This window comes from Cervus canadensis, chromosome 31 (assembly GCF_019320065.1).
Source record: "Cervus canadensis isolate Bull #8, Minnesota chromosome 31, ASM1932006v1, whole genome shotgun sequence".
Taxonomy (NCBI): domain Eukaryota; kingdom Metazoa; phylum Chordata; class Mammalia; order Artiodactyla; family Cervidae; genus Cervus; species Cervus canadensis.
Window position 1 is genome coordinate 17,261,507 of NC_057416.1, and position 6,942 is coordinate 17,268,448.

Below are 6,942 nucleotides of genomic sequence, written 5' to 3' on the forward strand. Positions count from 1 at the left end.
GATGTTTTTCTGGAACTCTCTTGCTTTTTTGATGATCCAGCGGATGTCTTTATCTGTTATTTCCTACTAAATACATACAATTCAACACAATAACCCTCACATTCTGCCCTGAGTCACTCATACACTTAAAGGCAAGTCCTAACTTTAGGTAACATTCCTCAGACAGGTTAGTCATGCCTAAGGGGTTCTTCTTTGGACTGAGCAGAGTGAGATGACCGTGGTTAGAATTTCCATATTTTCTAATTAAAATTTAAAAATTGCAAAAAGTGCATTGCTTTGCTTATAAATTTCAAGTCATGTGCTTTTAATTTAAAAAAAAAAAAAAGACATTAAAAAAAAGCTACCTTATTTGGATCAGTGGGTTTTTTTGTAAAACAAGCTTGACTGATTACCATTGATATAAACTTAAGAGACAGGGAAGCAAAATAGTGTAGATTTGTATTTGACTGAAGGTCAAAGGATACCTAGTGTCAATGTCACTGACAGTACTGGTTAAGACCAATCACCTCAATCAACTACAGACCAGAAGGAAATTTCTGGAGCTCTGAAACACAACAAAATCCAAGTATGTGAATCTGTTGTTTCAGAGCTGGCATCTTGTCATATCAACATTCTCCACCTGAAAAATTTCTGTTCTAGAAATGCTTGCTTTTATTTGTAAGATTTTTTTTGTTTAGTTGCTAAGTCATGTACAACTCTTTTGTGACCCCATGGACTGTAGCCACGCCAGGTCCCTCTGTCCATGGAATTCTCCAGAAAAGAATGCCGGAGTGGGCTGCCATTTCCTTATCCAGGGGATCTTCCCAACCCAGGGGTTGAACCCAGGTCTCCTGCGTGGCAGGCAGGTTCTTTACCACTGAGCCACTTGGGAAGCTCCCTATTTGTAAGAAATCTAATGGTATAGTAGTTGTATTATTCAAAGTCAGACTCTTAAAGTAGAAGTAAAATCTATACCTTTTTTGAGTTGAATTGTGTTATTTTAATAAACTTCTTATTTGGGAATAGTTTTTAGATTGACAGAAAGTTTGCAAAGATGGTACAGAGGGTTCTTGTATACTCTGTACTTCGTGCCCCAATAATTAACATATTACATTGCTGTGGTTCATTATTCAAAACAAGAAACTGAGGTTGGCACATTCGTTAGTTTCCTAAGGTGGCTGTAACAAATTGCTACAACCGTGGTAGCTTAAAACAACATTTAGTCTCTCAGTTCTGGAGGCCAGAAATTCAAAATCAAGCGGTCCCCTGGGCCATACTTCCTCTGAAAACTTAACAGGGGATTTTGCTCTTGGCTTCTAGTTTCTAGTAGTTGTTGGGATTCCTTGGATTTCTGGCTCCAATCTCCAATCCCCGCCTCCATGATCACACTGCCATCTCCCCTTCTGTGTCTCTCTGTGTTTCATTTGTCATTGGAATTAGAATGTGCCAGATAGAGTGGAATGATCTTAAGATCCTTAATTACATTTGCAGAGATACTTTTTCCAAAGACGGTAACATTCACAGGCTCTGGGGATTAGGCCTGGGACATCTCTTTAGAAGGAGCCACCGTTCATCCCACTACATTATAAATTACTAACTAAACTTCAAAAAATTGTTTCATCAATGTCATTTTCCCACTCCAGGATCCAGTGCAGAGCACCAATGTGTTTAGTTGTCATATCTCCCCCATCTCCTTGTGTCTGTGACAGTTCCCTGGACTTGCCTTGTTTTTCATGACCTGAAGAGTCTTGAGGTGTATCGGCCAGCTATCCCATAAACCAACCCCTTCACTCCAATCTGGGTTTGTTTGAAGTCTTTCTCATGACTAGACTGGGTTTATAGATCTGGGGAGAAAAACACTTCAGCGGTTAAATGCTTTTCTTATCGCACCATATCAGGAGTATATGATATCCACATGACATCACTGGGAATGTTAACTTTTATCACTTAAGGTAGTTTTTGCTAGGTTTTCCCACTCTGGCGTTACTTTCTTCCTTCCCCTATTCTGTTCTGTGGAATTGAGTCACTAGGTCTAGCCCATGGTGGGTAGGGGGATGGGGGCAGGGAGTAGGGATTAAGCTTCACCTTTTAAAAAAAAATAACTACATATATTATTTGGTATTTTTCTGCAACTTCTCCCCCATTTATTTTCATTTATTCATATCAGTATAGATGCATATATATTAACTTCATACTTTGGGTTATAATACAATATTAATGTTATCTATTTTGTCCCTTAAATCAGGAGTCCCGAACCTCTGGGATTGAATGCCTGATGATCTGAGGTAGAACTGATGTAATAATAATAGAAACAAATGTACAATTAACGTAATGCACTTGAATCATCCCAAAACCATCCCCTGCCCCCAGTCAGTGGAAAAAATATCTTCCACGAAACCAGTCCTTGCTGCCAAAAAGGTTGGGGACCGCTGTCTTAATTTGTCTCTGCTGCAGCCACTGGGAATTCTTTCAGATTGGCTCCTGTGTTCTTTTGACAGACCCCCATTCTTTTGGGCTTTTTTGAACATGACTTGACTCTCTGATACTACAAACTGTCCCAGGCTTAATCTTGCATTTGTGGCTTCCTTTTTAAAGCCAAATAAAATATTAAATATTCAAGAGTTTGGTTGTCTATTTGGAATGAGGAAGTGCACTTGTCTTTTAACGCCCCTTGGACTCTAATAAGTAAAAACAGCGGCACGGTTTCATAAAGTGATGATTAGACAAACAGCCAAGTTAAAGAGTTATGTGAGATAAGTAACCGCTTTTCTTACAATTAAAATGCTCATGCCTCAAGCAGAAGACAGGGATATAACACTGAATTCTAATAACAGAGTGAGGAATCTTTGACCCCAGCACAACCTCAGCTGAGAGCGTCAGTTCCCTCATGGTGCAAACCTCGCTTGGCTGTAGGCTTACTGCTCCCTCCTCACTGGGTTTTAACTTTCCTCAGTGTTTGTAAATGCAGTGATGCTGTTCTCTCATAAAATCACCAACTGAATAATACATTGTTTTCATATAAGAGTTTTGGCCCTGGAGACCCTAGAAAATTTTAGAGTAGCTACAGGTCATGTACCCCAGAAATGTGAAACAGAGCTGCCTGCGGAAGTCTAAGAGAACACACTTGGAATAAATAGCACTATGCAGGATTCCAACTTGTGTATTTGTTTATTTTCTCCCTAGAAGAGGAAGGTGAAGAGATAGTTCCCTGATAATTGCTGGCCTTTCTTGGAGGCAGGCTATACTTACAAAATACTGCTTGGTTAACAGCACAATAAAAGAGGCCACAATTAGGGTACCATAAAGCAATAAGGGTAACTCCAATAACATATTGCACTTTACCATTTTCAAAACACACACACACACACAAACACACGTTTGTGTGTGTGTGTGTGTTTACATATATATATATATATCACCAAATAGCTTGGCCAGATGGGCAAGGAAACTATCCAGTATATTATCTCCACCCCAGGGAAGAGGAAACCTGCAGGAAGACAGGCTGAATGTCTTGGTGCAATCATACTTATTTACTTACAGAGCACAAGGATTCAGGAACATCTTCTGAATCATTTTATATTAACAACATATGAACAGAAATTCACAAAATGTGCTATGTATCGAAAATGCTCTTTAATGTTATTACAGAACATATGAAGTTAATTCCAATGAGAAATATAAAAACAGCTACTAGTAGTGAGCCTTTTCTTTAAACACAAGTTGCATCTATATGACCCAATGTACTTACCGTCTAATTAACCCAATAGTTTTCCAAAACTTAGTCCGGCATACATCCTTAAAACATCTCAAGGAAATTATGCGTTATTAATGTCAAGGTGGGAAAACATGGTGTTTCTTCCTTTAAAATACGACATTATTTCAACAATATACATTTTGGAAGATAACGAATTGTAAAATTTTTCAATGGAGAGATATGACATGTGCTCTTTTGTTTTTTGGCATGGAACTTTTTTTTTAAAGAATGTGTTTTGCCTTGTTATCTCCACAAAAGCACTTAGCAACCTTTCACATTTTCAACATCATTTCCTGACAAGACAAAGAGAACTGTAATATGTGGGTGGCACTCTGAAATAATAATCAGAGGACTGTCATAAAAAAGAACATCATGTCAGCGGTTAGAATGTTCGCCAACTTTTTCTCTGAGAATCAGAAGAAAAGCCTTCATGATTATTTATGATATAGAGTGATTTTACTTTTGATATCCAAATGAAGTTGTTAATTCTAAAGGGTAAGTCCTCACCACTAATGGAGTCACTTTTAAAAGGGTCAAGGAAAGAGAAAATAAAGCAGTCGACTTATTTAGGATTTTTTTCCTCTGCTTGTCACATTAGTCTTCTTTTATCTTCTGTTCAGGACAACCGTGATCTAAAACATCCCTGAAAATGAATTGCAGGTAATTCTGAAGAATCAATCTATTTTGATGCTTGCTTTTTAAGGGCAGTTAGGAAATTACTGTCACTAAAACTGTTAATTAATGCTAAAACTGACAATTATTCCATTTCCTCTCCTCATCAAAGTGGGTGAGTGCTTTATTCTCTTTGGATTTTCAGATGATAAAAGCAACAGCATATAAATCTGACTTCACTTCTTTCACTACTGCCATAGACAAAGTGTAAGTGTTGCCATGATACATCTTCCTGCTTCCTCTTACTTCTCATTTATCTGTCTTTATATTTAAAATAGGATTCAAGTAGACAATAGTTGGGTCTTAATTTCTTAATCTATTCTGGTATTTTGTCCTTTCACTGGTATATTTAAACCAGTCAAATTTAAAGTTAGTATTGATATAATTGGGTAAATATCTACTACGTTTGAAACTGTTCTACTGCTTTTATTTGTTCTTTTTGTTCTCCCTCTTTTTCTTTGTTGTGTGTATGCTCAGTCATGTCCAACTCTTTGTGACCCCATGGGCTGTAGCCTGCCAGGCTCCTCTGTCCATAGGATTTCCCAGCTAAGAATACCAGAGTGGGTTGCTATTTCCTTCTTCAGGGGATCTTCCTGACCCAGGGATAGAACCCACACCTCCTCCATCAGCAGGTGAATTTTTAACACTGAGATAAACACTGGGAAGCCCCCTTTTCTGTCTTCTCTCATTTTAAGCAGGCACTGTATATGATTTCATCTTACCTCCTCTACTAGCATATTATACTTTTTAAAGATTTCAGCGGTTTCCTTAGAGTAATACATTTTTAATTAAACTATTAATTTTAAATGCCACTTAGGTACCTTATAACAGAATATTCCCCATCATTCCCTTTTATCTCTTATGACATTGCTATTGCAATGGACTGAGTTTTATCTCCTTGAAATTCATATGTTGAAGCCCCAACCCCCAATGTGATAGTACTTGGAGACAGTGCCATTGGGTGATAGATAGATTTAGAAGTCATGGCATCTTCTGGATCTCAAGATGGGGAGAAAAGGAAGAGCAGAAAAGACCAGAGCACCCTTTTTTTCCTCAACCATGTGAGGACACTGCAAGAAGGGAGCTGTCTGCAAGCCAGGAAGAGGGTCCTCAGCCAGAAACTAAACTGTACTGCACCACTGTCTTACACTTACCAGCCTCTAGAAGGTGAGAAATAAACATCCATTGTTTAAGGCACCCGGTCTGAGCAGACTAATACACTATCATTTATTTCACGTACCTATATAATCACAGTGTTGCTATTATTATTACTTTTAAAAAAATGTTATCTTTTAGATCAACTAAGAATGAGAAAAGTAAAAGACTTTTGCCTTCCTTTACTTCTCCAGCTCTCTTCCTTTGCTCATGGAGATTCAAGTTTCAGACCTATACCATTTTCCTTCTTCTTGTAAACTACTTGGAACCTTTCTTTCAAAGCATATCATCTTTGGCAAGAGAATGTTCCCTGGTTTTGGTTTCAGAGTATTCTACAGTCTTTTCTATTAAATATCTGATTGGACAGTATTTCTGAGGGTCCCACAGACTGTTCAACTGAATGTAACAAGTGGTCATTTCACTGAATTTTCCCTCAACAATTCCCCTGGAAACTATACATTTCTTTCATCTGGACTTGAACTCTCAGATGAGGTTCCTGCAATTGGAAAGTTGAAATAAATAAGGGTTTGAGAGGTGAAAAAAGCAACCAACCAAACAAAAGCAAACAAAAAAATATCATCTGGTGACAGACAGGCCCACTTTTTGTTTGAGAAAGTCTTTATTTTTCCTCCATTTTTGAAGGATAATTTCTCCTCATGGGGAGTTTTTGATTGGTAGAGATTTTTCTTATTTCTTTTTTTCATTGCTCTCTTCACTCCACTCTCTTCTTGCCTGTATGATTTCTATTGCGAATTCTCATCCTTGCTCCTCCCCAAATAAAATATTCTTTCATCTCTGGCTGCCTGCAAGATTTTCTTTTTGTTTTCTGCAGTTTGAATGTGATATCCCTTCATGTAGATTTTTTAAAAAATATTTATCCTTCTGGGTGTCTCTGAAGTAACCAGATTTATGATTTGTTGTCTATCACTAATTTTGAAAAGTTCTCAGCCATCATGACTTCAGATTTCTTCTGCTCTGTTCTTTCTTCCCCTTCTGGTAATCCAATTAGATGTGTATTATACCTCCTGTAATTGTCCCACAGTCTTTGGAGATTCTCATTTTTTGAATTGTTTTTTCTGTTTTTAGAACATTTCTACTGACATACATTCAAGGTCACTAATTCTTTCCTCACCTGCACCCTATCTGCTCATCAGTCCAGCAAACACATTCTTTATTTCTGTTGCCATCTTTTTGATTTCTAGAATTTCTTTTTGATTATTTCTTAGTTTGCACTTCTCTGCTGACATTATCCACCTGTTTTTACATGTTGTCTATTTTTTTAATTAGAGCCCTTAACATGCTAATCATAATTGCTTTACATTCCCTGTCTACTAATTCCAAAATGTGTCATTCTAAATCTGATTCTTATGTTTATTTTGTCT